Consider the following 24,331-nt stretch of genomic DNA (forward strand, 5'->3'; position numbering starts at 1 on the left):
CCTGTGTCCCCACTGTCCCACCATAGACAGTCCAATTTCGGCTTGAGGTTAAGCCACCAATTTCAGCAAAAGGCAATTTCAAAAGTTAATTAGTCTCAGCAATGAGGCGCACAAAATCAATCCCTTTTCAAACTTTAGGGACCCCAATTTCCTTCCTTTTGCAAAACCCTTATCGGATTCATTGTGCAGAAATCCGAAGGTTCCATCACGGTCTCTTCTTTCGAGGATTTCATCCATTTTCACTGCCCAATCAGGTTAAGGGTACAAACCTGAGCCTCCTTTGATGAGGTATTCCATTTTCTGCTCGATCAGGTTAAGGGTACAAACCTGAGCCTCCTTTGATGAGGTATTCCATTTTCTGCCCAATCAGGTTAAGGGTATAAACATGAGCCTCCTTTAATGAGGTATTTCATTCACTGCCCAATCAGGTTAAGGGTATAAACCTGAGCCTCATTTGATGAGGTATTCCATTTTCCACCCAATCAGGTCAAGGGTATAAACCTGGGCCTCATTTGATGAGGTATTTCATTTTCTGCCCGATCAGGATAAGGGTATAAACCTGGGCCTCATTTGATGAGGTATTCCATTTTCTGCCCGATCAGGATAAGGGTATAAACCTGAGCCTCCTTTGATGAGGTATTTCATTTTCTGCCCAATCAGGATAAGGGTACAAACCTGGGCCTCCTTTGATGAGGTATTTCATTTTCTGCCCGATCAGGTTAAGGGTACAAACCTGAGCTTCACTTTGATGAGGTATTTCATTTCCTGATCAGGTTAAAGGTTAAGCCTGAGCTTCGTTTTTACACGAGGTATTTTCTGTCCCATCCAGGTTAAGGGCAAAACCTGAATCTCACTTATTTTCGAAGTAAAATTTTCTCCTTATTCTTTATTTCATATCTATCATCATCACTTGAACTAATTCTTTCATACTCAGTCAGATTTATCTAACTGGGGCATTTTTATAATCCAAATTTGGTGTGTTTTCTTTGCCACTAAGCTCGGCTTTCAACCGGCTTAGCAGCAAAGAGGGGCATCTATAAACACCCCAAATTTTCACCCTCATCCAGTGTCATTACAGATCATTGCATGTCATTGCATGTATTCTGCATAGCATTGCATGTCATTGCATAGCATTGCATGTCATTGCATCTCATTTTCAAGATCCAGCACTCCTATTTCAAAACATTCAATCCAGATTTGAATTTTAAAGCTTTATTTCAAAATCAATTTAAAAACCTGGGTTTTTATTCAATACGCTGTCATTTTCCAACCCCTGGACTTTATATTTCAAAATATTTTCTCAGAAAACAATCTGGATTCATTTCAAATTCAAATTTTAATCGATTTCAATTCACAGATGACGCCCATTGAGATGGTGTCGCTTCTGAATTTCTCTATTCTTCAAATTTCTCAAATTTTTGAAAGTTTCAGTCCGATCAGGACTCTGTTCCAGAGTCCAAATCCTGTCAAAAATCTGTTTTGAAGTCTGTTTACTTCCATCTTCAGTCTTTTTCGGTTGTTTTCAAAATTTAGGTCATTTTACAGAGTCCAGTTAGTTCAGGACTCTATTTTAGAGTTCGGTCGAGTTAGGAGTCTAACCCTGACTGTGTTTTCCGACTTATTTCATCATTTCTTGATAAAATCTTTCAAAAATTTTTACATTTGAATTCTAAAATTTAAAATCTCAGAGTCCTAAGAGTTCAGGACTCTAACTCGGAGTTCCAGTTCGCTTGAGACCCTATTTTCAAAGATCTTGAATTTCAAATATCGATTTTAACCCCTTTTCAAAGCCATTTTCAGTGTTTATTTCAAAATTCTTCAAAACTCGATGTGGGCCCACTCAGTTGGAACCATATCCAGAGGGGTTTTGACCCAGTTAGAACCCTATGTCATTTCAAAACTTTTAATTTCAAGCTTACTTTTGAAAATCTTTTGAAAACTCCTTCAATTTCAAGTTTTAAAATCATCTTTTTGTAAAAACTCAAGTAGGGCCCACTCGGGGTGGCGCCATATTCGAGTAAGTCAGGGCTAGACTAGGATTAGTTGATGTCTTGGTTAGTGTTAGAGGTTTAGAAGAGTCAAAACCATTTTGAAAAACTCATTTTTAAAAGTTAGTTTTTAAAACTAGTGTTTTTAAAGGTTTTTAAAGGTGTTTTAAAAACCCAATGTGAGGAAATGCCAAGTGGCACCACATTTGGGGATTTTCTAGGTTTATCTAGGGGTTAATTAGGTATTAAATAGGATAATTTAGGCTAGGGGTAGGATAGTAACTACACCCCAAAATCGCCCCCCCCCCCCCCCCCCCCCCTTTAGAGTCCAAAATTTTCAAAATTGTCATTTTTTTAAAAAACCTAAAAATTTTCTATAAAAAGGGGCTATAGGGGGGACAAATTTTCCAGCCACCTCCTATTGGATTCTTGAAGCTTCTCTCTCCTCTCCAGCCTTCCTCCATTGCTGCAACTCCAAGGTAAATAATTTCTTCAATTTTTAATGTTTTATTTGTGTTTTTCATGATTTAAACCTAGATCTAGGCTTAGATACCCCTCCTTAAGGAAGAACAACCATGGTTTCACCTCAAGAACCATAAAAAATCAGCAAGAACAATCCAAGAAGGTGATCTAACCCTGTTTTGGGTGATTTACAGGGATTTTAATCCATTAGAATTGATTTTAATATGATTCTTTACATTAATAACCAATAAAATATATGATTTACCCTTTTTAATGGGTTAAATCTATGTTTTAAAGGTGATATCAAATTCCAGCCATTGATTCCCTGTTTTTATTTTATTTTCATGGTTTATTCATGTTTGTTTTACGTTCTATAGCATATAAATAAGTTTTATTTACTGTTTTATGGTTTATTTTATTTATTTACATTAGTTAATGCATGGTTTTTCAAGTTTCTTAAATTTCTGTGTGTTTTAGGTTTAGAACAGTAAAGATAATGTTATTTCGGATTGAAGTTCTCATTGTTTATTTCTGATGTTTTTATATGTGATGTATGAATGAGTTATTGAGTTACTGTAGAAAAATCAGAGGTTTTGGACCTCGAGAACACTGTCAAAAAAATCAGACATCAAATCGGGTTTTTAAAGCTTTAAAATCATGGTTAAAATCAAGAAGGTAACTTGCTGTGATGATATTTCTCTCATATTATATCCGATTTTAGATCTGTAAAGTGCTATGGATTCAAATTGAGTAGATCTGTCTGCTGTGAAATTTTCGGATTTTCTTATCACTGTTTAGTATTTCTCCCCTTTTAGAGAATCTGTTTTTAAATTTAAAACTCGTTAGGGTTTACCAAAACCCTAATCAGACTTGTGTTAGTCATAAATACCAAACCACAGATCCGATTCATGATCTGTAAAAAGTGAGTATTGTTATTTTTCTGTCGACTGTTCACCACTAAAATTTCAGAGATTTTTGTTTAGGATTGCTATTTATGTCTGTATTTTAAATCTGGAATAGCTGTTTTAATCCCTGTTAAAAGGGATATATTTTAGCTCAGATTGCCGGAAAGGTTTCTCCCTAACCGGAGATTATTTTTTTGATCTGTAAATTGGGAAATCTCTGTTTTTCTTCTTAGTTAGTCTCTGTAAAATTTCATAAATTTCCATGGAGATTTGACTCCTGGTTCAGGTCTTGGACTGAGACTGGTTGGTGAATTAGGTCAAAAATAACATATTTTTAGGGTGTAATGCAATTTTCGGATTAATTCAATGTAAAAAAAATATTTTTATAATTCCAATTCGACATTAGGGTTATAACAAGTGCAGGTACCAATTTTTATAGATTTTGGAATCCATTTGATCTCTGAATTAACAAAATTGCAAAACCGGGTTCCTGAAAGATCCAAAGACAATGCTAAAATCACAGTTTTTGTGATATTGTTGGATTTTTGTGCATAAGCATATATTTTTAGGGTTTAATCATGTTCATAATCATATTAGGATGCTTTAGGTTTAATTTTGTGCTCATTTGATTTCATTTAGTGCATAAAACCTAAGTTTTTACCAAAATCTATTTCTAAAAACCCTGATTTCAAGGCCATAGTCTTGCTATCAGGGGCAATTTGGTCATTTGACCTAAATTTCGAAATCCCTAACCCTAATTTTCATGTGTTTAAGTATGTCATATCATATTTTAGCCTAGTTTATTTGCATTTGAATTTCAAAACTTGCATTTTACCAAATATCTTTCTAAAAACCCTAATTTCAAGGCCATAGTCTTGTTATTAGGGGTATTTTGGTCATTTTGACCCAAATTTCGAAATTTCATATCTTCTCTTTCATATTTATTCAATTTTATTTCATACTTTATCATTTTTATTTAAGGGAATCAAGGAAAAGGCTTATATCTAGCAAAATCCAGTAATTTCTAGATATTACTGGATAAATCTAGAAAAGCCAACATATTTTCATTAAAAAAGTTTTCTAGTTTTGCAGGTACATTGAAGACTTTATTTTTTCATGTATTTAAATTTCAATAGTGATGTAATTTGTAATTAAACTTTGGAATAAGAATTTACATTTCCTGCTTAGCTTAGGTTGCATTGCATATAGTTTATTTTTTTTTAAATAATGTTAATGTGTGATGGATGATGATTCATGCATATTTTTACAAATTCACCACGGTCTACACGAATGGCACATGCACTAGCTTTTATGAAGTTTATAAACTTGGTGGAATTCGTATTTATGGCCATAGTCAGAATATGAATGATACCCAGATTTATGATCTTCACATTAGCCACATTCAGCCTACACTCTTAGGCTAACTTCAAAATGCACTGCATTTCTCAAAATACAAAAAAGTATTTCTCAATTCCTCAAATCCATATTCATTCATTTCATGCATTTGTCAATTCCAATTCAAATTCTAAGTCAAGGAAATTGAATTCCTCAAAATCTCCTAAGTCTTATAGCAAAATCGATTTTCCCAAAAACATTGAATTTCAAAGAATATTTCAAGTATTTCCCAAGTTCCAAATTCAATTTTTCTAAGTTAGAATTTCAATTTCAAAGTTTGAATTCAGAGAAACCAAGTCTCTCAGAATCGATTTTCACCAAATGTCAAGGATTCCTCAAAATCGATTTTTACTTCTCTCAGAAGTACATTTCAAATCCCATTTCACGATTTCTCATGTGATATCATTTCCAAGATTTACATTTTCTAAATATTTTAATCATTCAAAGCAAACATCATGTTTTCAAAATGTGCATTTTCAGAAAATTCATAGCACATGCCTGATTCTATGTGCATTTAGAAATTAGAATATAATTTAGACAAGTTGATAAGAGTAGAGCATAAGATTGATCATTGGTTCAATTACCTCTGTTAAAGGTGGCAGGAACGGTTGAACCTCGTACCGACAGGCGAGTCCCATTCTACGGAATTTTCCCGCATTTTTAAACGGAGGCGAGTTCTTTTCAAAATCTTTTTCAAAGGTCAGTTTGACTTGCAAAAGTAAAAATTTTGCGATGATAACAGGTTTGGCGACCGTGATGGGACCTGTCTTTGCCTGATCAATCTAATGCTCTACTTAGTTCAAATTGTCAAAATCGATTTCCATGGAATGTCAGCTTTTAATGCTATCATGTGAACCTAGGAGCCTAGACTTGAACCCAGCTGACATGGAATGCATATAGACTAGGTATGGTTTGGTAGGACCATATTGAGGAGAATTATTCATGCTCACATAGACTTAGATCTAATACAACACTCCTCAATTTAGGAATTGTATGAAAACAATGCTTGCTTCTTCAAATATTTCAAAAATCTATCTCTTTAGGACTTAGAGCCTTCTATTTGCCTGCATGTGCTCATGTTTTCAAAAAATCACCCCCACCTATATTGTCCCGGTCTTCACGTTGCTGGGCTCTCTTCCAGAACCATAGTTCGGGACAGAGCCTCACAACTGGGCCACCTATTTGAGTGAAAACCCCCCTGCCACGTACCAAGGGCCATAGTCCAACGTATATCGGCAGGTGCTCAAGGATGTTGGAAAACCTGAACCTAGAACCGGAGAAATTGATTTTATGCCACGTACATTGAGCCTTGGCTCGAGTATATAGGCATAACTGGATTGGATACAGATGATCTAAACCTTAGAGTTAGGATTAAGGTCCTACAGCCATTTCAAAATTTGTGCATCTAGAGTCAGCTTTTAGGGAATGCTGTATGTGCATACTTGTTTATGCAGAATGTGATTGAATGTGTTATTTCCTTTTTATTTTCCATATTTTCCCAATTTTCTAAAATACTGGATGATTTTCTCAAAATTCCCCAATCTATGTACTGTCCATGTTTTAAACCTTGGACGATTTTCCAAATTTCCCTTAATTTCCTTCAAAACTCCAGGTGATTTCCCATCTTTCCTTTCTTCTGGATCTCGAATTTCCTGCTTTATTTTTATCCTGCCTGCATTTTTCTCAAATTTCCTGTATTTTCCCAAGTCTTATTCCAATTTCCATGTCTTCCAGTCCGATGGCATCCAGTCAGCTTGATTCAGTCTTCCCTGAGGGTCACATCTCCTACGAGGTGCGACAAAGTCTTCCCGAACATCGAGTCCTCAGCACCGGATCCTTCTTTCCCCGGTGGTATTATTCATGGTTCAAGAACTTCTCTCGTATGTTTCCGGACCATCTGGGCGAGTGTGGATTGGAACTGGCGTCCGCAGTAGGAAAGCAGACAGTCAACGGCAACTTGATTCATGCACTAGCAGAGCGGTGGAATCCGAGCACTTCTACCTTCTGGTTCCCGTGGGGCGAGATGACAGTACTGATGGATGGATTTTCAGAGATTATGGGATTGCCCGAGCCAGCCGGTCAGCCTGGAGATCCATTGGAGAAACAATTTCTGATTAATGTTAAGGGTCTGGACCCTAAGGATGCCTTAGCTCGCATGACAGGACGCAAGTCTTGGCCATTGATAGAGGAGGATGAAAATGAATATGTGGATCTGCTCGAAATCTACAGACAGCATGGGACATTTGTGGAAGTCAGCTCGCTGTCCAGAACAGCTCGAGAAAGAATTCAGCACGCGATGGTTCTGTGCACGGTGGGATTAGCTTTCTTTCCCGATGGACGGAATTACATGGATATCAGAATAGTTCAGCTTATGAGGAGATGGGGAAGTCGACAGACCAGCCACCTCTCAATAGCCATGGCCGCACTCGCTTTTCTATACCGAGGGTTGACTCGTTTCGCACTCGGAGAGTCGATCCTAGTCGAAGGGTGCACCTATGCCTTGCAGTCTTGGTTCCTCCGACATGTGCCAGTCCGAGCTAGTTCCTTCAGATACAATGGTGAAAAGCTTCTTCCAGTTGCGCGATACCGGTTCTTGATCGACAACCTTCAGAAGGAAGAGGTCGTATGGGACTACTTTGATCGTCAGGAATCACCTCCCAGATATACTTATGCATACGGCAAGCGATTCAGGCTACTTGGCCTGTTTTTCTGCGCATACTATCATCTAGAGCGGTGTGTCAGGCAGTTCTCTCAGAGGCAGAAGCGCGTAGAGATTCGTCCACTAGCCGGGGTTCTGCCAGACTTCGATCTCGCATCAGATCAGTGGTCCGGAGCATACCATTCTGCCAGACATGGCTGGGATTCCTTTGTCAGTCTTACTATTTTTCCTGGTCCTTGTGTATCTTCTGATTATCCGGAGTGGTGGAAAATTGTCTGTCCCCCTCCCCTCTGTCAAGTGTATTATTGATAAAATCGTGTTTTTCCCCTCAATAAAATTGCTTTATTTTACATTTCACTTTGGTTTGACGACCTCGCCTAGGTAACAAGGCATATTTTCAGTTGTTTATCTTGCAAAGAATAACAACACAATTGTCGTAATCCCAGCGACGACTCAATCCCTAGTAATGGGATATTATTTCAATTGTCTACCAAAATTCTCAACAAATATTTTCCTCCAAACCAAATTTTCTTCAGAAGCCTAACTATCAGTTCTGCCCTGCAGAGAGCATCAGCAATATCCAAGAGAAAATTTGTGATACCCGATGGTTCATACAAGATCCAGAAAGAAAACCACATCAGTTGAAGGCGTCGCGTACTCAGTAGCTTCAGAAGAAGAGATGGACTCACCTCGATCAATCCAGAGTCAGGGTCAGCAGGCGGATGATGGCATCGATCCCTGAATGTATGTTATGTTCAAAGAAATGATGACCAAGATGCTGGCAGAACAAACTGAAACTAGTATAGAAGAGACTCGGGTTAAGCAGAAGGCAAAAGACCAGGCAGTCAAGAAAGTTCTGAAGCTATCCAAGAAACATATCCAACAGGAAGATACATCGGATGAATCAGGATCGGTAGGTAACACCGATGAAGAGTATGAAGTTCAGCAAGCATTTCAAAGATCCCCTCATAGACAAGGGACAGCCTATAAATTGAAAAATCAAGCAATGGATGATCCAATCCAAATACAACTGAAGGAAATGGCAAAGAAGATTAAAGATTTGGAAGCCCGCGACAGGGGCAAGAAGGTCTTCACGGGCAAAGATTTCTACAAGAGCATCCCTCCCGTCAGGAATAATCAAGATTCAAAAAAGACAAATTCTGTCAAGGCCCACCGCGAGGGGTGCAAGGATAACAAAGGCAATCACACAAGTCAGAAAGAGAAATCTTTAAAGCAGAGTGGAAAATTGAGTCAGCAGAAAGAAAAGATAAAGCGGGACGGTTGGGATTGCAATCGCCAGTTTACTCTTCTCGAGCAGCCTCTCGACGAAATCCTTGAATATATGTTGGCCAAGGAATTGGTAAAACTCCCAAGAGTCGCAAATCCTCCCACAGTCATGGGAAAATTCAGGGATCAATTCTGTAAATTTCATAGGGCAGTAGGACATGATACCGACCATTGTTTCGTCTTCAAGAACATTGTCCAAGATCATATCAACAAGAATTTCTTCGTTGAGAATAAGAAAGAATACCAATCGACTGTCTTATCCAAGTCTCAGCAGAAATCAAACACTCGACAAGAGGTGCAGTGTGATGATCCGAACCAGGATCGCAAGATAGCCCCATTGGATCAAATATTTGATACTTTTCTGAAATACATGCTTACAAAAGATACAGTCGGATCTCTGAAGTCTCATTTCACTCTCTCTGCCAATGATAGCAAAAGCAACAAGAAAGATTATGATCATCCTTCAGAGGGATCCAAGGGCCAAAAAGGAAAGTTCTCCAACAATGATAAGCCTCTCCAATCTAGTCCTCAGCATAAAGGGAAAGATCAAGAAAAGCCAAAGCACAAGGATTGGAATACGGATCGAAAGTTCACCCCTCTAGATCAGACACTAAAGAATGTTCTGAAATACATGCTCGCAAAAGATATGATCCGTTTACCTAAAGTAGTTGATCCCGCAACAACCATGGGAAGGTTTAAAGATCAGTTCTGCGAATTTCATCGGGCAATGGGTCACGATATCGAGCATTGTTTTGTCCTTAAAAATATTATCCAAGATGTCATTGACAAGAATATTCTCGTTAGAGATGAAAAGGAGGACCATTCATCCTAATCATGTTTCTCCCCAATCATTCAAAAAATTGATAACACAAGCACTTTCCTAATTTCTCATCTTGCTTTTATTATTTCAAAGGGATGATGTAATCTCGTCTGTCTTTCCTCTATTTGTTACCTTTCCTTCAATACATCAATAAAGTTGTCAGTTTTTCTCGCAAGCTTGGTGCCATTTTTTTTTTTTATTCTCCTCGGCAAAATGTTCTTTTATGAGAAATAACCTCTTCCGAGTCTCTTCTGAATCAATCAAAATCCAATTGTCGTGTCACCTTCAGAGAGCGCTCCTCGAACATCAATCATTTATCCTTTTATTCAAATTTTTCTTTCCCAGTTACACTGGGGCATTTTTAAAATTTTCATTTTATCTTCAAAACTTTCTGTATGCAGGCAGGATCAAACAAATCTCCCATTTTGCACACATGTGCACCCATTTACATTCATTTGCATTTGCATGCATTCATTCACATTCATCTGCATTCATCTACATCAATTTGCATCGATTCCCCATTCAGGATAAGGGATAAATCCTGAGGCCCCGACAGTTGTCCAAGTTGTCGTAAGGATGAAGACTGAAAATCTTCCATCAAAATTAATTAGTAATTCTTCAAAATCCAGTGTTCGTGCTGGTAATTTTTTTAAAAAATCCAGTGTTCGTGCTGGTAAACTTTCAAAACCCAGTGCTCGTACTGGTAACCATTTAAAACCCAGTGCTCGTACTGGTAATCTTTCAAAATCCAGTGCTCATACTGGTAACTTTCCAAAATCCAGCGCTCGTACTGGTAATCTTTCAAAACCCGGTATTCATACTGGTAATTTTTCAAAACATAATGCTTGTATTGGCATATTTTGAAAATCCGGTGTTTACACTGGTACACTTTAAAATTCAGTGTCCACTGATTTAGTTTTCCTTCGGAATTCGAGTTCCGACTCGAATTTCTTTTCCTTCTAACCGGTTTAGTTTTCCTTTGAGATTCGAGTTCCGACTCGAATTTCTTTTCCTTCCAACCGGTTTAGTTTTCCTTTAGGATTCAAGTTCCGACTCGAATTTCTTTTCCTTTTGGTTAACACAGTTTTCCTTTAGGAATTCGAGTTCCGACTCGAATTTCTTTTCCTTCCAACCGGTTTAGTTTTCCTTTGGGATTCGAGTTCCGACTCGAATTTCTTTTCCTTTTGGTTAACCCAGTTTTCCTTTAGGAATTCGAGTTCCGACTCGAATTTCTTTTCCTTCCAACCGGTTTAGTTTTCCTTTGGGATTCGAGTTCCGACTCGAATTTCTTTTCCTTTTGGTTAACCCAGTTTTCCTTTAGGAATTCGAGTTCCGATTCGAATTTCTTTTCCTTCCAACCGCTTTAGTTTTCCTTTGGGATTCGAGTTCCGACTCGAATTTCTTTTCCTTTTGGTTAACCCAGTTTTCCTTTAGGAATTCGAGTTCCGACCTTCTAAATAATCTAGTTTTCCTTTGGGATTCGAGTTCCAACTCGAATTTCCTTTCCTTCAAATTAATCTACCTTTCCTTCAGGATTCGAGTTCCGACTCGGGTTTCTTTTCCTTCCATAATGGACTTGGTTTTCCTTCGAAGATTCGGGTTCCGACTCGAGTTTTCTTTTCCTTCAGAGTTGGTCTAGAAAATCCAAGTTTCGACTTGAATTTTCTTTCAAATCCAATTTGCTTAGCTTTCCTTTACAAGTTTGAACTTCTACTCAAACTACCCTGCGAGTTGGTCTAGAAGATCCGAGTTCCGACTCGAATTTTCTTTCAAAATCCAATTCATCTAGTTTTCCTTGAAGAATTGAATTCTGATTCGAATCTTCCCTCAAAAACCCAGTTTAGCACCTGGTCCATTCAAAGCTCACAAGTTGGAATCATTCCTTCTTAGGCTATGATCCTTATGTTGAATTCCTATGGAATTGATAGTTCGTAAGTCGAACCCCTACGGGGCCAATGCCGTTCTCAATAGAACCAATGTCGTTCTTAGGCTGAATCCCTATAGAACCCATGTCATTCTCAGTAAACCAATTCACAATTTCGACCTTCGGGTCAATCAATTTTCAATTTCCAATTATCAATTTCCAATTTTCCAATTTTCAATTTCCAATTTCCAATTTCCAATTTCCAATTTCCAATTTCCAATTTCCAATATCAAATTTCAAAATTCCAATTTCCAAAATTTCGACCTTTTGGTCACTCAATACCAATTCCAAAAATTTCTCTTGCGAGAGACCCTTTGTATAGGGAGAGTTTGAGGGAGCTCGCTCTTTTCGCATGCTATCCAATTCATTCACTTAGCCCCTTTTCAGGGAGAGTTTGAAGGGACTCGTGCCTTTGTGAACCGTTTGCAAAACAAAATTCCAATTTCATACAAGGAACCCTTAGGTCAGGGAGAGCTTCGACGGAAGTTCATTTTCCTTGTGGCCCCATAATTTCAGACTAGGCCATTTCATCATGAAGGACCCTCTTTTCAGGGAGAGTGTGATGAACTCGTTCCTTCATGACCAATTTACCAACCTCACCAATTCTGGCCCCCTTTCCATAAGAGAAGCCTAATGTTAGGAAGTTTTGACGAAAGCTTAATTTCTCTTCGAAAGTTCGTTTTGCAAACACCTCCTCTTCAGGGAAGAGAGGAGTAATTCCCAATTCTAATTTCTGAATCTTCTCCTTTGGGGAAAGGAGAAGAGAATTTTGTCATGGATGTGTTGCGTTGTGCTTCAAATGCTCGCTTTCACAAAAGGATTTCAAGAAAGTTTTTCCAATTTGTCATTAAATATTTGTTGATTTCAAAAATCTTTATTGCACAAAATTATTACTTCAGAATACCTCAACTATTACTTCCAAAAGGGCAATGTTTTCACGAAAAAGGATTCAAAGTTCAAAATCTTTTTATTGGCCAACCAAAAGGATGAAGAATAAATCCGCGATATGGCCAGCAAAGAGAATTCAACGTTGTTGCAAAGCCATGAGTGATTGATATTGATCGCAGTCAATGACACATTTTTAAAGACCATTCTTGAAAAATAAAGCAGTCGAAATATCCTGGGTGATACAGAAAAATGCACTCAATTTTCATATCTCCTCAATCACCTAAGCTGCAATTAAATATCTGCAAAAGGGATCTCTCAATTGTCGTCAAGATGAAGGCAAATTAAGCGAGTCGACCCCCGGGGCCAAAGAAGATTTGGATCATCTCCAAGATGACGGAGTTTGTGACGGATCCTTCCAAGGAAAGTTCAGATCACCGTCGAGATGAAGGCGAGTGTGATGAGCCTACCGACAAACCCTAAAAGATATTTAATTTCAGCTATCATCAAGAGATTTCCTACCAAAGAGCCAATAATCATCATGATAATCCCTGAGAGAAAAGAAGGATCGGAACATCTCTGAGATGAAGGAGTTTGTGACGTACCCTTCCCAAAAAGAGAGAAAAGTCAGGACATCTCCAAAATGAAGGATGATGTAATTCCCGAAAAATCCAAGAAAGCTCCAATTCTGTCAAAAAGAGTGCAAAAAGATCATCATGAGAAAAGAATCCCAGGATATCAGACTGCCAAATCTATCAAGAATCTTCTTTAATTTTGTGAAATTCTTTTATCAATATTCTTTCACTAATAGCTCTCGCAATATCAAGAATACTTTCTTTTCCGTCCATATCAAGGAAATTGATAGCTTCCTTGAAAGAAAGTCAATCGCAAGCAATTTGAATTCGAATCTTGATTCTACGGAGTTAAGCCCAGTCGGAGGTAATACTTCAGGTAGAAAAGACGGAATACTTTCAAAACAATGTGCATCATTTTCAATTATTTTGAATCAACAACAATTTTCAACATTTTGACAATATTTTCTAGCTATCCTGGCATGAAACGAGAGCTTGAGGTTCATCTTTGGTGCATCCTGACATCAGTTGTTATCCCTTTTTAGGACTTGATAACGGGAGTTTTCAAGATTCCTTCCCTTCTTTGGTATAATCTGAGCGCACGGGCTCTCAAATTCGCACACTTCCCTGTGTCCCCACTGTCCCACCATAGACAGTCCAATTTCGGCTTGAGGTTAAGCCACCAATTTCAGCAAAAGGCAATTTCAAAAGTTAATTAGTCTCAGCAATGAGGCGCACAAAATCAATCCCTTTTCAAACTTTAGGGACCCCAATTTCCTTCCTTTTGCAAAACCCTTATCGGATTCATTGTGCAGAAATCCGAAGGTTCCATCACGGTCTCTTCTTTCGAGGATTTCATCCATTTTCACTGCCCAATCAGGTTAAGGGTACAAACCTGAGCCTCCTTTGATGAGGTATTCCATTTTCTGCCCGATCAGGTTAAGGGTACAAACCTGAGCCTCCTTTGATGAGGTATTCCATTTTCTGCCCAATCAGGTTAAGGGTATAAACATGAGCCTCCTTTAATGAGGTATTTCATTCACTGCCCAATCAGGTTAAGGGTATAAACCTGAGCCTCATTTGATGAGGTATTCCATTTTCCACCCAATCAGGTCAAGGGTATAAACCTGGGCCTCATTTGATGAGGTATTTCATTTTCTGCCCGATCAGGATAAGGGTATAAACCTGGGCCTCATTTGATGAGGTATTCCATTTTCTGCCCGATCAGGATAAGGGTATAAACCTGAGCCTCCTTTGATGAGGTATTTCATTTTCTGCCCAATCAGGATAAGGGTACAAACCTGGGCCTCCTTTGATGAGGTATTTCATTTTCTGCCCGATCAGGTTAAGGGTACAAACCTGAGCTTCACTTTGATGAGGTATTTCATTTCCTGGTCAGGTTAAAGGTTAAGCCTGAGCTTCGTTTTTACACGAGGTATTTTCTGTCCCATCCAGGTTAAGGGCAAAACCTGAATCTCACTTATTTTCGAAGTAAAATTTTCTCCTTATTCTTTATTTCATATCTATCATCATCACTTGAACTAATTCTTTCATACTCAGTCAGATTCATCTAACTGGGGCATTTTTATAATCCAAATTTGGTGTGTTTTCTTTGCCACTAAGCTCGGCTTTCAACCGGCTTAGCAGCAAAGAGGGGCATCTGTAAACACCCCAAATTTTCACCCTCATCCAGTGTCATTACAGATCATTGCATGTCATTGCATGTATTCTGCATAGCATTGCATGTCATTGCATCTCATTTTCGAGATCCAGCACTCCTATTTCAAAACATTCAATCCAGATTTGAATTTTAAAGCTTTATTTCAAAATCAATTTAAAAACCTGGGTTTTTATTCAATACTCTGTCATTTTCCAACCCCTGGACTTTATATTTCAAAATATTTTCTCAGAAAACAATCTGGATTCATTTCAAATTCAAATTTTAATCGATTTCAATTCACAGATGACGCCCATTGAGATGGTGTCGCTTCTGAATTTCTCTATTCATCAAATTTCTCAAATTTTTGAAAGTTTCAGTCCGATCAGGACTCTGTCCCAGAGTCCAAATCCAGTCAAAAATCTGTTTTGAAGTCTGTTTACTTCCATCTTCAGTCTTTTTCGGTTGTTTTCAAAATTTAGGTCATTTTACAGAGTCCAGTTAGTTCAGGACTCTATTTTAGAGTTCGGTCGAGTTAGGAGTCTAACCCTGACTGTGTTTTCCGACTTATTTCATCATTTCTTGATAAAATCTTTCAAAAATTTTTACATTTGAATTCTAAAATTTAAAATCTCAGAGTCCTAAGAGTTCAGGACTCTAACTCGGAGTTCCAGTTCGCTTGAGACCCTATTTTCAAAGATCTTGAATTTCAAATATCGATTTTAACCCCTTTTCAAAGCCATTTTCAGTGTTTATTTCAAAATTCTTCAAAACTCGATGTGGGCCCACTCAGTTGGAACCATATCCAGAGGGGTTTTGACCCAGTTAGAACCCTATGTCATTTCAAAACTTTTAATTTCAAGCTTACTTTTGAAAATCTTTTGAAAACTCCTTCAATTTCAAGTTTTAAAATCATCTTTTTGTAAAAACTCAAGTAGGGCCCACTCGGGGTGGCGCCATATTCGAGTAAGTCAGGGCTAGACTAGGATTAGTTGATGTCTTGGTTAGTGTTAGAGGTTTAGAAGAGTCAAAACCATTTTGAAAAACTCATTTTTAAAAGTTAGTTTTTAAAACTAGTGTTTTTAAAGGTTTTTAAAGGTGTTTTAAAAACCCAATGTGAGAAAATGCCAAGTGGCACCACATTTGGGGATTTTCTAGGTTTATCTAGGGGTTAATTAGGTATTAAATAGGATAATTTAGGCTAGGGGTAGGATAGTAACTACACCCCAAAATCGCCCCCCCCCCCCCCCTTTAGAGTCCAAAATTTTCAAAATTGTCATTTTTTTAAAATACCTAAAAATTTTCTATAAAAAGGGGCTATAGGGGGGACAAATTTTCCAGCCACCTCCTATTGGATTCTTGAAGCTTCTCTCTCCTCTCCAGCCTTCCTCCATTGCTGCAACTGCAAGGTAAATAATTTCTTCAATTTTTAATGTTTTATTTAGTGTTTTTCATGATTTAAACCTAGATCTAGGCTTAGATACCCCTCCTTAAGGAAGAGCAACCATGGTTTCACCTCAAGAACCATAAAAAATCAGCAAGAACAATCCAAGAAGGTGATCTAACCCTGTTTTGGGTGATTTACAGGAATTTTAATCCATTAGAATTGATTTTAATATGATTCTTTACATTAATAACCAATAAAATATATGATTTACCCTTTTTAATGGGTTAAATCTATGTTTTAAAGGTGATATCAAATTCCAGCCATTGATTCCCTGTTTTTATTTTATTTTCATGGTTTATTCATGTTTGTTTTACGTTCTATAGCATAGAAATAAGTTTTATTTACTGTTTTATGGTTTATTTTATTTATTTACATTAGTTAATGCATGGTTTTTCAAGTTTCTTAAATTTCTGTGTGTTTTAGGTTTAGAACAGTAAAGATAATGTTATTTCGGATTGAAGTTCTCATTGTTTATTTCTGATGTTTTTATATGTGATGTATGAATGAGTTATTGAGTTACTGTAGAAAAATCAGAGGTTTTGGACCTCGAGAACACTGTCAAAAAAATCAGACATCAAATCGGGTTTTTAAAGCTTTAAAATCATGGTTAAAATCAAGAAGGTAACTTGCTGTGATGATATTTCTCTCATATTATATCCGATTTTAGATCTGTAAAGTGCTATGGATTCAAATTGAGTAGATCTGTCTGCTGTGAAATTTTCGGATTTTCTTATCACTGTTTAGTATTTCTCCCCTTTTAGAGAATCTGTTTTTAAATTTAAAACTCGTTAGGGTTTACCAAAACCCTAATCAGACTTGTGTTAGTCATAAATACCAAACCACAGATCCGATTCATGATCTGTAAAAAGTGAGTATTGTTATTTTTCTGTCCACTGTTCACCACTAAAATTTCAGAGATTTTTGTTTAGGATTGCTATTTATGTCTGTATTTTAAATCTGGAATAGCTGTTTTAATCCCTGTTAAAAGGGATATATTTTAGCTCAGATTGCCGGAAAGGTTTCTCCCTAACCGGAGATTATTTTTTTGATCTGTAAATTGGGAAATCTCTGTTTTTCTTCTTAGTTAGTCTCTGTAAAATTTCATAAATTTCCATGGAGATTTGACTCCTGGTTCAGGTCTTGGACTGAGACTGGTTGGTGAATTAGGTCAAAAATAACATATTTTTAGGGTGTAATGCAATTTTCGGATTAATTCAATGTAAAAAAATTATTTTTATAATTCCAATTCGACATTAGGGTTATAACAAGTGCAGGTACCAATTTTTATAGATTTTGGAATCCATTTGATCTCTGAATTAACAAAATTGCAAAACCGGGTTCCTGAAAGATCCAAAGACAATGCTAAAATCACAGTTTTTGTGATATTGTTGGATTTTTGTGCATAAGCATATATTTTTAGGGTTTAATCATGTTCATAATCATATTAGGATGCTTTAGGTTTAATTTTGTGCTCATTTGATTTCATTTAGTGCATAAAACCTAAGTTTTTACCAAAATCTATTTCTAAAAACCCTGATTTCAAGGCCATAGTCTTGCTATCAGGGGCAATTTGGTCATTTGACCTAAATTTCGAAATCCCTAACCCTAATTTTCATGTGTTTAAGTATGTCATATCATATTTTAGCTTAGTTTATTTGCATTTGAATTTCAAAACTTGTATTTTACCAAATATCTTTCTAAAAACCCTAATTTCAAGGCCATAGTCTTGTTATTAGGGGTATTTTGGTCATTTTGACTCAAATTTCGAAATTTCATATCTTCTCTTTCATATTTATTCAATTTTATTTCATACTTTATCATTTTTATTTAAGGGAATCAAGGAAAAGGCTTATATCTAGCAAAATCCAGTAATTTCTAGATATTACTGGATAAATCTAGAAAAGCCAACATATTTTCATTAACAAAGTTTTCTAGTTTTGCAGGTACATTGAAGACTTTATTTTTTCATGTATTTAAATTTCAATAGTGATGTAATTTGTAATTAAACTTTGGAATAAGAATTTACATTTCCTGCTTAGCTTAGGTTGCATTGCATATAGTTTATTTTTTTTTAAATAATGTTAATGTGTGATGGATGATGATTCATGCATATTTTTACAAATTCACCACGGTCTACACGAATGGCACATGCACTGGCTTTTATCAAGTTTATAAACTTGGTGGAATTCGTATTTATGGTCATAGTCAGAATATGAATGATACCCAGATTTATGATCTTCACATTAGCCACATTCAGCCTACACTCTTAGGCTAACTTCAAAATGCACTGCATTTCTCAAAATACAAAAAAGTATTTCTCAATTCCTCAAATCCATATTCATTCATTTCATGCATTTGCCAATTCCAATTCAAATTCTAAGTCAAGGAAATTGAATTCCTCAAAATCTCCTAAGTCTTATAGCAAAATTGATTTTCCCAAAAACATTGAATTTCAAAGAATATTTCAAGTATTTCCCAAGTTCCAAATTCAAATTTTCTAAGTTAGAATTTCAATTTCAAAGTTTGAATTCAGAGAAACCAAGTCTCTCAGAATCGATTTTCACCAAATGTCAAGGATTCCTCAAAATCGATTTTTACTTCTCTCAGAAGTACATTTCAAATCCCATTTCACGATTTCTCATGTGATATCACTTCCAAGATTTACATTTTCTACATATTTTAATCATTCAAAGCAAACATCATGTTTTCAAAATGTGCATTTTCAGAAAATTCATAGCACATGCCAGATTCTATGTGCATTTAGAAATTAGAATATAATTTAGACAAGTTGAATAAAGTAGAGCATAAGATTGATCCTTGGTTCAATTACCCCTGTTAAAGGTGGCAGGAACGGTTGAACCTCGTACCGACAGGCGAGTCCCATTCTACGGAATTTTCCCGCATTTTTAAACGGAGGCGAGTTATTTTCAAAATCTTTTTCAAAGGTCAGTTTGACTTGCAAAAGTAAAAATTTTGCGATGATAACAGTTTTGAAAGTCCAAATGGGACTTTTGAAGATGGTTCTGGGTTTTGAAAATCCGGATTGAATTTAAGATTTAAGAAGAGTCAAGATTCAAAATCAATCTCAAACTTGTGATTTTGAATTTGAAGATAAACTTGATTTTTGAATTTGAAGATGAATCAGAAACTTCAAAGTTTAAATTGAACTTTGAAATTTAATTTTGAATTGAGTTGGAAACTTGAAGTTTGAATATAAAATGATTTTGGAATTTCAAAGTCAAATTGGACTTTGAAATTGAATTTTGAATCTTTGAAATGAGATAGAATTGGATTTGAATAAGATTTGATCTGAGAAATGAAGAAGAAGAATCACTTAGAATTTTGAAAAGGGAATTTTGAAAATATGATGCAATTCTACCCTAGATGATGAAATGAATTTAAAGATTTTGGTTTTTGAAAAGCTATCCTATTCTCTAAATGAATTAAAAATGAGGTTGAGGACATAATACATCCCTGACTATGGTCATTGAATGTATTATGTAATAACTTCATTTAAATTCAAGTAAAGAATAAAATACATTTTTTGTGCTTTTATAGAATTTAAAATGAAATTAACTCTCAATATACCCTGACTATGGCCCTTGGTATATATTTTGAGTTAATTTTAAGTTAAATTATGATAAAAGAAGAAAATATTTAACGAAAATATGATGAATTTTGAAAATGGATCCAGTGTTATTTTGTAAAAGATAAAAATGCTAAGTTTTGTCCACACCCTGACTATGGCCATTGATGTGGATCATCAACTTAGTATCCATTACCTCTTACGAAATGGTGCACGTGTCATTCGTGTTTCACCATTGTGAGGTTTTTGAAAATAAAAGAGAAAAACGAGCAATCTACAATATTTACATGCTCATACATTCTAATCTAAAGTTTGAAAGGAGAAATCTCTCATCAATATTAAACTTAAAATTTTCATTGAAGTTCAAATTGCTGAAAAGGAAATTCAACGATTCATGTCTTTCCTGCAAAATAGAGTTAATACACGGCAAAATGCAAAAGAAAATACATGGGGAAACAGAGGATGCTATATCAAAACCCAATATACATGAGAAAAGGTATGCATCCAAACACACATGAAAACATACATGTATGTTTGCCCCCAAATGATCATTTAATCATAGTCTCACCTCTGTTTGGATTTCTCAAAGACGAACTAGTTTCCTACTGCATTTAGCCTTTTTCAAACCACTTGACCAAATTTTCTTTGGACTTCCATGTTTTTGATATCAACTTCCGAATTAGGAGCCCTTCCTTAAAATACATGCCAATATCAGTCAATACATCATGAAGCCAACGAATGATTTTGTTGCATCTTTATTTTAAATATAAAGGCATAACTTCAGCAGAGAGGGAAGTATTATGCAAATGAGACTGCAAAAGAATCATGGGATGTACAGGTATGCAATTCCCAACAAACATGACAAAATATAAATGCTACAGAGATGCTGTAGGCCGTGGTGATGTATGATGTAGGTGGTTTACCATTTTTATTGCACTAATGCAGAGTAGTTATGAACCTCTATTGCCCAGGCTGGGCTGGGTGGATATAACTACGACTGCACATATGATATTAACACCATGAATTCACTTGAAAACGAATGGTATCCAACATCGCAGGACTAATTAGCAAGCAGACCCTATGATTCTAACACAAATGGTTGTGTCGTGACCATGTCATACATCTCCAGGGTCTTCAATCCAGCAAATCTCTTTCATGTGTTAGTTGAGGCGAAACAACCAGAAGCCCCAAGCAATTGGAATGAATCGAGTCAGCAATTCATCCATGCTATACGAACGCTAAACTCAAAATGACCCAAAAGAGGTCAGAATGAAACAAGAGTCAGATCTGTTCACAGGGCCTTAAAACATTGTACAGTCAACACTGATTAATACCTGTTCAGAATTCACAAAGGTTAGTAGAGTGAGTAGCCAACAACTTACTGAAGATATCCAATCTGGTTTGATTGATATGAGCCAATCCTATGGTGATAAATTGTGCACAGTTAGCCCGTTTCCAGCATCAATTGTTCCTTTAACACGCATCATTCTGGGCCGATTCTACTGAGGATCCCAACTCCCTCATCAGTGGGGTAATGGTCCCAATATTATAAATAACAGTCTGAGGGATATACTACAATGTACAATATAACTACAACATATAAGGTGAATGACAGCAATGCTGAAAGTAAACATGAGGCCATATATATATATATATATATATGTCTTGTAAATAACGCCTTATTTGTCCAACATCAATAATGGATTGGCAAGAACCAGGGGAGTTATCTAAAAAAAAGAAAGTAATGGTGAGGAGTGGTCTTTATAGACATTCCTATGGATTTTGCCAGCCACCCATTTGCAGCTGTTCATCATGACGACACTCTGGAGTTACTTTATGCACATAGGGCACTATTGTGATCACAGGGGAAGATGCCTTTAGCAGGTACCAGTATGATAGTGAGACTCATTTTTTTTTTATAAATGGGGAACCAGATGGACTAATTTTGATGGAATCATGTAACTAAAGTCTGAAACTAATAAGTTTACATTCAGCAGACATTCAGCAGAATTACCAAACAAAATATGAAAGGAACAAAACAAAATATAGCAACAATATATATATATATATATATATATATATATATATATATATATATATATATATATATATATATATGTGTGTGTGTGTGTGTGTGTGTGTGTGTGTGTGTATGAGCAGGCATTCAGCAGAATCACAGAGAGAACCAATTAATACTTCTGAAAGGAAGAAGGGTAGGAGAATGAATATTGGCTAAAGGCATGGCAGATGAAGGAGATGGAAACAGGGGCCTCTTCTTTATCTATATCACAAGAGAGTGAAAATGAAGTTTTTCTTTGAAGAAACACCGATTTCTTGTCATGAAATCTTCTAGAGACGTAGCTCGGCAAAACAAAGTATTTACTAGAATTTCTCAACCAGATAGTTTACCAATCCATAAGTGTTCCCTGTACTCCAATCATCAGAAATTCTAGATATATGCTGCATCAGGACCACTCCATCTTCATTTAACAGGTCAACCTTGATGAATCTCTGAATGTGGCATCCGAATTATCAAGTAGCCATCTCTCTCTGATTCTCAGATCATGCTCAGCTACCTCATCTAAACCCATCACTACACTCTCTCGGATTCCTCGGGTCGAAGATAACTGATTGCTTGGTATAACAGCTTCAACAATACTTAAGAACAAATTAGGGATTTACCATGTTGAAAAGGGGACTTACTGTGGTGAGCTAAATGCAGAATAGGTAAATTATGAATGAATTCAATCGTATATACACATATACAGGAAGATGCTTATTTCCAAATTCGTTTGTTATAAATTCCTTGCAAATTTAAAACCATGATAAGCACTACACTCATCACAATGGCTCCATGGACTGACTCATCACCACCACAGGTCTTGAGGATTTTACAAGACAAACAAGCAATAAAATAAAATAAAAAAAAAGGGAAAAGAAAGAAGGAAACACGCATATACTAAAATTAACAAATGAACACATATTTGGCAGCTAATCGGGTATATGATAAGGCTAAGAAGCCTGTAACCATGAGGCATATTTATAATTGCCAGAAAAACCCACAAGATCAGCAAAAGTAAGGGTATACAGAACCTTTCACAAGAGCTTTTACTGGTGACAAACATGCCTGAGACTTAGGCGTGCAATCAATCATAGGGATCACTATGTTGCTGTAATCTCATCACCATCTTTGAAACCTCATCTGTTGCCCTTGTAGACACCCGGCATAGTTCTTGTTGAATAGCTTCTTGCAGCCATTACAATAACCTTCAAAATTCCTGCAAGTAAGGTCAGCTGAAGAGGAAATATGTTGGTCAGGCCCAATTAAGCTGAGTCTTCAAAAAATGGTGAGCTAGGAAACCTGGAAAACATCATTTGCCCAACTTTGCTTTTATACAGATCTCCAGCTCATGAAAACCCCCCCTTTTTTTTTAGGGGATCTAGTATGGCAGGTACGCACAGGAATACACTGGCCTGTACATGTGTACACTCATGTACACGCAATCTCTTCCTTCTTGGCCATTTAAAATTTTTGTTTAGTAAAATGATAAGCCAGAAACCCACTCTCCAAACTTAAATTACATTATATCCTGCCTTTGAGAAAGATGATAAACTCTCTTATGCATTCATTGTTAATGAAATTACAACAATGCAGAATGAAGCTAATGGCAGTACACGGGAGATAAAGCTACCAGACATTTATATTGCAATAGAGTGGATGCTAATGACAGGTAACCAAGCATGAGCACAGTACAGAGAGCAAAAATAATAAAAAATGTAACTAACAAGATCGATCAAATATAGCTCAGAGTAAGTAGAGAAATCTAATGCAAACTGGAAACCAGAATGTGATAAGCTATCCAAACAATCAAAGCAAATGCGGGTTTAGATCCTACGCAGGGTGACTAATGATGTTGTTGATTACATCTGAATAGGAAAATGCAATAGTATAGAGGACCATCCAAACTTAGCAACGTTATGAAGAAAACATACCAGGTAAGGTGAAATACATCAAAAGTTTTAAGAAAATGAATGTATAGCCATAACGAAATAGAATAGAGTTGTTAATAACATCAAAAGGGAAATGCAGAAACAAAGTGAGAGTATTGAACCATATTCGATGAAGCTGGAAATCAAAATCAAACAACATCATTAGTTGAGCAAGGCAAAACCAGAGAAGAAACTGAAAATCGAATTAGACCGAAATACATAAAAAGGAAAAGGAAAATTGTTGGGATCAGAGATGTCGTTGCTATGGCACGGGGATGGGCCGAGATTGCACAAGTAATCGGGCACCACCATTAGTGCGTAAATGGGATTCTAAGATAAAAAAAACGAAAGAGAAATAAAAAAAAATAAAGCAAGAATGGCCACTTACCGTAGCTCACCTAGAGAAGGCTCTTTGAAGAGGATTGATGGCAGTGATTCTGAAGGAAAGGGAAAAGGGGAGGGCCAGGAAAAGTAGGATGGGGCGATATTCTTTCCCGATCTGCTTGCTGAAGGTGCGGAGTTCTTCCCCGATCCGCCAAGGGAGGAAGGCTGGCTCCACAGAGGTTCTAAAGTAGAAAGAGGATTACGGGGTGTTTTGGCGATGGATGAGAGAGGGAGGAATCGGGGTGTTTTGCTTTCCGACTGAAGGAGGGGAGGTCTTCCCTTTGTATATTACCGCTTGATCACCCTTTTCACCAAGGGAATGAAAGAGAAGAAGCTGAGATGAGAAAAAAAAAGGAAAACGAGGAGGAAG

Source organism: Nuphar pumila, chromosome 4, assembly GCF_984573655.1.
Source record: "Nuphar pumila chromosome 4, dmNupPumi1.hap1.1, whole genome shotgun sequence".
NCBI classification, from domain to species: domain Eukaryota; kingdom Viridiplantae; phylum Streptophyta; class Magnoliopsida; order Nymphaeales; family Nymphaeaceae; genus Nuphar; species Nuphar pumila.